Source organism: Pseudorca crassidens, chromosome 9, assembly GCF_039906515.1.
Source record: "Pseudorca crassidens isolate mPseCra1 chromosome 9, mPseCra1.hap1, whole genome shotgun sequence".
NCBI classification, from domain to species: domain Eukaryota; kingdom Metazoa; phylum Chordata; class Mammalia; order Artiodactyla; family Delphinidae; genus Pseudorca; species Pseudorca crassidens.
Genome location: NC_090304.1, coordinates 103,854,874 through 103,865,122, shown reverse-complemented (window position 1 = coordinate 103,865,122; position 10,249 = coordinate 103,854,874). Strand labels below are relative to the sequence as shown.

At 37.1% G+C, this 10,249-nt stretch overlaps 1 long non-coding RNA gene across 1 annotated transcript; it reads right to left on the bottom strand.

Moving 5' to 3' along the window:
• Positions 1-1,255: 1,255 nt before the first annotated feature.
• Positions 1,256-9,970, bottom strand: LOC137229764 (uncharacterized). The gene is made up of 2 exons (XR_010945831.1): positions 9,846-9,970; positions 1,256-1,593 (listed from the first exon to the last, which is right to left on the bottom strand). It is a non-coding gene; the product is annotated as an uncharacterized lncRNA (long non-coding RNA).
• Positions 9,971-10,249: the final 279 nt, after the last annotated feature.

Sequence of the window (10,249 nt, the reverse complement as noted above, 5' to 3'; positions counted from 1 at the left end):
CACCCTGATGTATCTCCTTTCCCCATCTCTCATTACAGCTCAGGCATATTTCATAAATCTGCGGTCACTTTCAGGCGTGTCAAAGTCCATTTGAAACTTAAATTTCACATTCAATTTTACTTTTTCCTTCTATCCAAATTCAGGCTTAACTTTTGTTTAGAGAACTATTGTGTGTGTGTGTGTGTGTGTGTGTGTGTGTGAAGGAGAGAGAATTTAATTTTCCATGATTCTTTACTCCGTCTCTCTGCTACTTCTGACCTTATAGAGACAGGGAAGGGAACTTTAAGGAAAAGGGGAAAAATGTTGTGGACCAGTGTAAAGGTCATCTGGCCACTGCTGGACCTTCTTCTCTGCAGTAGCAGCTCTCCTGGACATTGTCCTGCCTTAAGAATGATCCAGAAAAGAAGCAGGTGTTGATCTCTATACTGGTCTATACCCACCAAACCCCAGTGCGTGCACATCACACCTGGAGGAGTTTCCTCAGCTCAACAGCGGTTCTGATATGGTATGCTATCATGTGATACCTGCAGCTCAGCTTCGTCAAGCCAGTGAATAAGTTCTTCGTCTTCTTGGGCCACTTCTACCCTCTCTCTTCAAGTATGGTTAAAGCGGAGGAATAAATTCTTCTTACGGGAAGGAGAGGGGAAAAGCCAGAACATTTTCTCCCCTGCTCTTCCTAGTCTAAAAACTCTTTCTAACCTATGAATTCCTCTTTCTGGCCTTTCTCTCCCACCCACCCATGGTACGCTGTGCAGCATGTGGGATCTTATTTCCCCCATCAGGGATTGAACCCATGTCCCCTGCACTGGCAGCACAGAGTCCTAACCATTGGACCACCAGGGATTTTTTTTTTTTTTTGCCTTTCTTTTCTAGAAGCTAGTTGCTTCCATGGAAGCTAACTGGCTGGAGGGGCACAAGACTGATTCTACTATCTTTATTGAGCCCCGGAAGGCAAATACTGTAACTTTCAGAAATCATCCTTAAATGTAGAGCCCCTCTCACCCATTGTTCCTAAATTTGAGACTGAGGGAAGAGGAAAATCCCATTTAACATCCAGTTAATATTCTATTTAACATTGTTTGTATTCCCAGACCCAACACTGTAGGAGTTTATTAAATGGCTGAATGAATGAATGGTTAAGTAAATAAAAGAAGGGGAAAAGGAAAGTCATTTTGGTACAGGGGTCTGAATATAATAGCGTATTAATAGCAATTCCTTTAAGTATCTATTGTTGCATAATAAATTACCCCCAAACTTAATAGCTTGAAACAACATTTATTATCTCACAGAGTTTCTGAGAGTCAGGATTCCAGCAGCAGATTACGTAGGTAGTTCTGGCTCAGGGTCTCTCACAAGATTACAGTAAAGATGTCGGCCAGGGCTGCAGGCATCTGGAAGCCTGACTGGGCTGGGGGATCTCTGACCAAGATGGCACTCTCCCCTGCTGTTGGCAAGGGTCTCCTTTAGTTCTTCACCACATGGGCCTCTCCAGAGAGCTGCTCACAACATGGCAGCTGGCTTTCTTCAGAGCCATAACCAGAGAGAGAGGGTTGGGGGAACAGAATCAGAAGCCATAGCATCTTCTAGAACCTACTGTTGGAAGAGATGTAATTGTCAATTCTGGCATTTTCTATCAGTCACACAGACCGACCGACTCTGGTATAATGTGTGGGGAGAGAGCACAAGGGTGTGAATAACAGGAAGCAGGGCCCACTGAGATTCATCTTAGAGGCCAGCTACCACAACAGTCTGTTCATATGCCTTAACTCTTTGAAGACTTATACATTCAATGACTGAGAAGAAATGGACGAATTCCTTGAAAACTACAAACTACCCAAACTCAAGCATGATGAAATGATCAACTTGAATAGTTCTAAGACCATTAAAGTAATTGAATTTATAATTAAATCTCCTGAAAAAGAAACATCCAGGCCCATGTTTCACTGAAGAAGTCTACCAAACATTGAAAGAAGAATTAACAGCAGTTTCACACAATCTTTATGAGACTAGAGTTACCCTGATACCAAAACCAGAAAAGAGAATACAAAAAAGACTACATACCAAAATCCCACATTAATGTAGATGCAAAAATATTCAATGAAATATTACCATGTTTATGAATGAAATGTACCATGTGCAGGTGGGCTTTATTCCAGGTATACAAAGCTGAGTCAACATTCAAAATCAGTCTGTATAATCCACCATATTAACAGATTAAAAAATAATAACCAAATGATCATAATAATCATCATAGAAAAAAGTATTTGAGAAAATTCAAAACCCATTCATGGAAAAAAAAAAAACTCTGAGAAAAATAGGAAGAGAAGAGAACTTCAACTTGCTAAAGAGCATTTGAAAAAACCCTTCAGCTAACATCATACTTATTGGTAAATGACTTTCCCGCTAAGCTTACCCTCTAGGATTAGGAACAAGGCAAGGATGTCTGCCCACTGTTCTTAATCAGTTTAGTATTGGAAGTTCTAACCATTATATTAAGGCAAAAATAAATAAATAAAGCGACAGTTTTGAAAGGAAGAAATAAAAATGTCTCTATTTTCAGATGACACAATTATTGACACAGAAAATTCCAAGGAATCTATGAAATAATAATTTACAAAATCCTCCTCAAAGTAGTAAAGATGCCAATTCTCCTTATATTGATCTACAGGTTTGATATAATTTTATAATTATATTATTCTAGATAATTTAATTATTATAATAATTCAATATAATAATTGCTGTCTAAATCCCAGCAAGATATTTATAGACATATACAATTTTATTAGGAAATTTATATGGAAAGGCACTAGCCTAGACTAGTTAAAACAATCTTGAAAATAAAGAATAAAGTGAAGGAATTACTCTACTTGATATTAAGGCTTACTAATATAGAGTAATCAAGACCATGTAGAATTGGTGGAGGGGTAGAGCTCAACAGAGAGAACAGAACAGATAACCCATAAGTAGATCCACACAAATACACCCAACTATTTTTCTTTTAATTTTATTGAAGTATAGTTGATTTATAATGTTGTGTTTAATTTCTGCTGTACAATAAAGTGACTCAGTTATACATATATATTCTTTTTCATATTCTTTACCATTATGGTTTATCACAGTATATTGAATGTAGTTCCCTGTGCTATACAGTAGGACCTTGTTTCTTTATCCATCCTATATGTAATAGTTTGCATCTGCTAATCCCAAACTCCCAATCCTTCCCTCATCTACCCCTTTCCCCCTTGGCAACTACGAGTCTGTTCTCTATATCTGTGAGTCAGTTTTTGTTTTGTAGATAGGTTCATTTGTATCATATTTTAGATTCCACATATAAGTGATATCATATGGTATTTGTCTTTCTCTTTCTGATTTACTTCACTTAGTATTATAATCTCTATTTGCATCCATGTTGCTTCAAATGGCATTATTTCATTCTTTTTTATGGTTGAGTAGTATTCCATTGTATATATGTACCACATCTTCTTTATCCATTCATCTGTCAATGGACACTTAGGTTGTTTCCATGTCCTGGCTATTGTAAATAGTGCTGCTATGAATATAGGGGTGCATGTATCTTTTCAAATTATAGTTTTGTCTGGGTATATGCCTAGGAGTGGGATTGCTGGGTCGTATGTATGGCAACTCTATTTTTAGATTTTTGAGGAACCTCCATACTGTTTTCCATAGTGGCTGCACCAATTTACATTCCCACCAACAGTATAAGATTCCCTTTTCTCCACACCCTCTTCAGCATTTATTATTTGTAGACATTTTAACGATGGCCATTCTGAGTGGTGTAAGGTGGCACCTCGTTGTTTTTATCTGCATTTCTCTAATAGTTAGCAATGTTGAGCATCTTTTTATGTGCCTATTGGCCATCTGTATGTCTTCTTTGTAGAAATGTCTATTTAGGTCTTCTGCCAACTTTTTGATTGTGTTGTTTGTTTTGTGTTATTGAATTATAGGAGCTGTTTGTATATTTTGGAAATTAAGCCCTTGTCAGTTGCATCATTTGCAAATATCTTCTCCCAGTCCACAGGTGGTCTTTTTGTTTTGCTTATGGTTTCCTTTGCTGTGCCAACTAATTTTTTAAATTAAACTTTTCATTTTGAGATAAATACAGATCATATGCATCTGTAAGAAATAATGTGGAGAGGCCCCATGTCCCCTTTACTTAGTTTTCCCTCAATGGTAACATCTTGCAAAACCATGGTTTAATATCATACCCAGAAGAGTTCTGTGGCTGCAAAGATCCTGTGTTGCTCTTTTAAGCCACAATCCCCTCCCCCTGCCCCCAACCTAAAGAATGTTATATAAAGGCCTAAAGACTGCATGGCCTAAGGTATGTTACATATGTTAAATAGAATCACACAGTATGTGACCTTTGGAACTGGCTTTTCTTACTTAGCATAATTCCATGGATACAAGTTGTCCAGTGTATCAATAGAGAGTCTGTTCTTTTTAAATTGCTGGGTAGTATTCCATGGCATGGATGCACCAGTGTGTTTAACTGTTCATCCATTGAAGTCAGATAGGGTGTTCCAGTATTTGGCCATTATGAATAAAACTGCCCTAAACAGACTTGCCAGCCTACACAATTGTGTGATAAGCCAATTCTTTAAAATAAAAAATATATAAATAAATAAGTAAATAAGTAAGTAAATAAATAAATAAAAACTGTGTGTGTGTGTGTGTGTGTGTGTGTGTGTGTGTATGTATATGTGTGTGTGTATACCCATATCCTCTTGGTTTTGTTCCTCTGAACCCTGACAGATACACTAATTTTCCTATACTTACTACTGAAATGTCTGCCTTAGGGAGAAGATGTTGCTAATTTAGTCAGGTTCCAGAGCCCAATTTAGGTCGAATTCCCTACTACTTTGAAATGGTAGAGCTCTTTCTTCTTGTGTTTATATTTCTTTTGTTCGAAACTTGCAAATATTCAAATATTTTACACTTATTTGCCTTCCTATTGGTTGAATGATTATAGTTATTCATGGCTGCCTAGTTCAATAACTTTACAGTTCATTGAATGTCAGACATAGAAAAGATCTTCGAAATTTTCTAATCCAAATTCTCTCTTAACAGAGGAGGAAGGTATTGACTGCTAATCTTAGAAATGAGATAAGCAGACATGTTTTCTCAAGCACAACCTACATTCCATTCTTCCATCTTTTTCCTCAGGCCAATGGTCTCCTCCCCTCCTTCAGCCCCTGAAAATGGTCTGATTCAGCCATCATAGAGTGAGCCAAACTAGCTCCTGGGATGAGGATAGACAATTGTGGGTGGGGTGGAAGAATTAGCTACATTTTGTTCTGGACACTTACCATGAGCTCAGGCATCTGGATCTCCCAAATCTAGGGTGATCAGCCTTGGATATTTGGAGCCCTCTAGGAACTCTGGCACAATTAAAGCTAACATATTCCACTTGGATTCACTTGTGGTTCAAATGTGCCACTTTCCCTGTCCAAAAACAACAAACTCAAAACATTCGAGACACCTTAACTTCCAGCAACGACTGATAGAATTTGTTTCCCCTCTAAATGTAGTTTTATTTTTGAACACAAGCCTTGCAGAGACTAATGCACAGATTATGAAATTTAACACAGAGAAAGTGAAACATGGTGTCTCAGATTTAGTGCTGAATTGGGACACTGGCTTTCTTCTGGGAAGTGTGACCCTTCATTTCGTACAGTTTCATTCTTTTAGCTGCCACTGGATATCCTGTTGTCGGGAGAGGGGGCGTTTTGTACTGGGAGGAGTGAATTGGGGGTATGGAGCAAATACATAGTTATTTGTAATGCCTAGAAACAGACTGAAATGCAGTTTTGTAGATCTTACAAAATTTTCCTACAGAGATTAAAAAAAATAATTGTAGATTCTTGAGTTTTAATCACACTAAGTTTTGTGCCTGTCTTTACTCCAAAATTGGCACACACATTTCTAAAAATAAATGGGTAGAGTGTTTCATGGCTAATTAAAGATTTTCAAACACAGCCCATCAATGGATTGTGGTATTAACTCCACGAAGCTTGTTGTGTAGCAACTGGGAAAACTAAGGCTACAGAGAGCTTTCTCATTTCCCAACATCAAATCAGTAGCAATCAGTAGACTTGGGTCTTAATCTAGGTTTACTGACTTAAAATTTTATGTCTTTCCACTGCAGATTTTTGGCCGCATAAATGAGACAAAATATCAGGTCAAGCAGCTGTATCACTCTTTCTTCTCTTTATTTATGGTTCAGGGGAGATCAGCTCTCCTGAATTTTAATTCTCAATGTCTAAATTTAGTATAAAGAATTCTAATAATGCTTTATTTTTATATCTGTGAAATAAATGTCTACCATAAAAGTTGGGCTGCTACCCCAGCATCATAAATAATGGCTATGAAATTCAAGTGCTTACATGATTTATGCTACCTCGTTGGCACTCACCCATGACTCACAACTCCAAGTCAGCAGTTCTAAATCTCACCAGTCCCACCTCTCAGTTGGGGAGTTCCCAGGGTTAGTGGACTTCAGAGCCAAAATGTTCCCTAAGTGAGCTTGAGGGTGAGTGAGTCATTGCTCTGGGATGAAGTTTGACAACCATTCAGTTTAGGTGGAGTCTATTCGGCACCCAGGTCAACAGAGAACAGAAAAGTGACTCACTCTGTAGCTCACCCACCTACATGGATGTTACAAAATCAGCAAGCCTTCCATTTATAAAAGTTTGACTTGTATTTCTAATTGAGTCATTGATCATCTACCTAGGACTTCTGAAGGACAGTATTGCTTATCACTGTTGGCTTAAGTTGGCTGGGAGGTTAATCTTTACCCAAAAAGTATATACCTGGAAGTTGTGGTCAGTCTACCCATCTAGGATACCTCTCAGCACTTATGTTGTCATGTTTGCTTTTCATCCCCTCCTACCATGATAAGTGTTCATATTTTTGCTCAAATTTGAGCCCTTTCCCCTTTTCCAACCTGTAAAAACAAACTTTCTTATCCTAAGAAAAAAGATCACAGTAAAAGATGGCTCGAAGACTTTTCAGAAATCAAGTAGCACTTATGAAACACTATTTGCTTATATTACTGTTTCAACAAATCAAAATCATGTGGGTTAAATTTCCTTGCAAATAAATAAGGAGTCACTAATGAGGAGCTGAGTTTGAATTTTGCCAGAATTACAGAAATTTAGTAAAGATATGTAGTGTTTCTTGAACCAGATGGACCCACTGTTCCACACCAGAAAGTAAAATAGATCATAAAAAAATGTTCCAATATATCTTGAGTAGGCATTCTGAAATCATTTTCAAAACTGATGAGTTATTGATTTGGATTACAGTTAAAAATGAACAAGTGCAGTAATTTTTATAATTGATATCAACAAATACTATTTAGTTAATAAAAAATTCCAACAGGTACATAAAAAGGTGCTCAACATCAGTGATCATTAGGGAAATGCAAATCAAAACCATAATGAGATATCACCTCATGCCTGTTTAGGATGGATATAATCAAAAAGACAAGAGATCACAAATACTGGCAAGGATGCAGAGAAAAGAGAGCTCGTGCACTGTTAGTGGGATTATAAAGTGGTATAGCCACTATGGAAAACTGTATTGAGTTTCCTCAAAAAAATAAAAACAGAACTACCATATGATCCAACAATTCTACTTCTAGGAATACATCCAAAGGAAATGAAAACACTGTGTCGAAGAGATACCTGCACCCCCATGCTCATAGAAGCATTATTTACAATAGCCAAGACATGGAAACAACATGTGTCCATTGATAGATAAAGGGATAAAGAAGTTGTGATATGTACACATATACATATATGTTACTCAGCCATGACAAATAAAGAACTCTTGCTATTTTCTATTTTTGACAAATGGATAGTCCTCTTGAGGGCATTATGCTCAGTGAAATAGGTCAGATGGAGAAAGACAAATACCGTATGATCTCATATACATGTGGAATCTAAAAAAGCAAAAAACCCAAACTCATAGAAAAAGAGAGCAGATTTGTGGTTGCCAGAGGCAGGGGGTAGGGGAAGGGTGAATTGGAAGAAGGTGGTCAAAAGTCCCAGCTTCAAGTTATAAGATAAATATGTACTCAGGGTGTAATGTACAACACGATGACAACAGTCAATATTGCTGTACGGTGTATTTGAAAGTTATTAAGAGAGTAAATCCTAAGAGTTCTCATCACAGGGAAAAATGTCTTTTTTCCTCCTTTTCTTTTTTTTTTGTACCTATATGAGATGATGGATGTTCACTAAACATACTGTGGCCATCATTTCACAATATATGTAAGTCAAACCATTATACTGTGTATCTCAAACTTATACAGTGCTGGATGTTAATTATGTCTCAGTAAAACTGGGAAAATAATAAAACAAGAGACATAATATTTATTATGGTTTATTTTTAATAAAAAAATTTGTAAAATAATTAACAGAAAAACCTAATGATGTAGTTAAGATTCTTATTATTTTGTAAGGCATAAGCACCACACTTTATTTAGCTGAAACACTATTTATTTGAGTGTGAATATAATTACTATGAAAACCTTCAACCATAAGTTATGTTATTAATCTTTTAAAAAATTTATTTCTTAACGAAAAGAATTGACAATTAAAAAAACTAGGGACACACATTTAAGAGTCCAAGATACAAAGAACAAGTCATTGACAAAGCAAAGCAAGAATTGAAAATTTCTTCTTCTGAGTCCCCTAGTCAATTTTTTGCCATCTATCTTTATACTAATGGTAATTTTAATAATAACATGTGATATTAATAATGGCACATATGATGAAAATAGTATTAAATGTGCTAATGCAACCTTAATGAAATATAAAAGTGTAACTTTACATCCATGCTTAGAAATGGGTTATTTAATTATTCAACAGTGAGATTCATCCAGCTAAAATATATGCAAAAATAGATTCTAAACTGGAGGAATTATGATCTGAAGATGATTAATAAGATCAGCCTGTCTTTCTCCAGCCATGTTATCAGTAATATACAAGTAACTACAGACTATAATTTGACTTGTTCTGGATAATGCTGGCCAAAACTCTTGAGAGGAATTGGATAAAACAAATGTTTTTATTTTTATAATGCATTTTGTCCCAAAGCCAAGACTTACAGGATTTTGCTTGGAATTACATTCTGTTATTTGCAAGCAAAGAGTTCCCTTGGCTGTTAGATTGGCAGAGCTAGTAAAATACTGCTCATCTGAGGCTATTTAATCTTAGGACACTGAAAAGATCCAATCTATTACTGCTGCTAAATTTAACCTCATGTGAGCCAGGCCCTGGGGCATGAGGTGCACCATTCTTTCCAGTATGGAAAGTGAAAGTTTCTTCTGCCCATGGTTTGGTTAACACACTCAAACAGAATCAACAGGATAGAGTCTGTCCTTATGAAGGCTGATCCTTCAGCTTTTTGTTACTTCTTTAGTGTCTGCTGTGTATTCAGGCTCGTTGTGAGGTCCTGGGGATACTTCTGCTTCTAGGGAACTCAGAGTCGAGTAGTGGAGAGAAATGCATAAACAAATGATCGTGTTAAAATGTGAATCTTATTAGAGAAGTAGACAGAGTGCTATGGTGTTTCAGAATTCAAAATGACTAGATATCTGCGGTTGGAACTGGGGTAGGGTTGTATCATGTGTGTACTGCTAGCTAAACACACCTTTCCAGAACTAAGTGGGGTTCTGTTTAAAACAGTTGGGGTTTATTTGCTCATGATTTTGCTCTGGGGTCTGGGCTGAGGCACACATTTCTTCTATTGGTGTTTCCTGGGAATTACTCATGGTGATTCAGCTAGGGTCAGACCCTCAAAGAAAGGTATTCACATACCTGGTCATTAGGTCGGATTCCCAGCTGGGCATCTCCGTTCTCCTCCATGTGGCTCATCCAGCAGATTAGACCAGGTGTTTAATAGGGTGTCTGCAACTTTCCAAAAGAGTGAGAGCAAAAACTGCAAGGCCTCTTGACCTAAGGCTTGGCAGTTTTTGTACCTACCTAATGGCACATCCACTGCATTTTATTGGAGACAGCAAAGAACTGGTCTATTCCAGAATCAAGAATGGTGGAAATTGTCCCCACCTCATGACGGGAGGAGCTGAGAAGAAATTGTAGCCATTTTAGCCACCGAGTTTAGTTAGTTAGGGAACATGTCAAAGAAAGGCCTTTTAAGGTGAGTCTTTAATGATTTATATTAGTTTCCTATGTAGGTGTGTGTGTGTCTGTGTCTGTGTGTT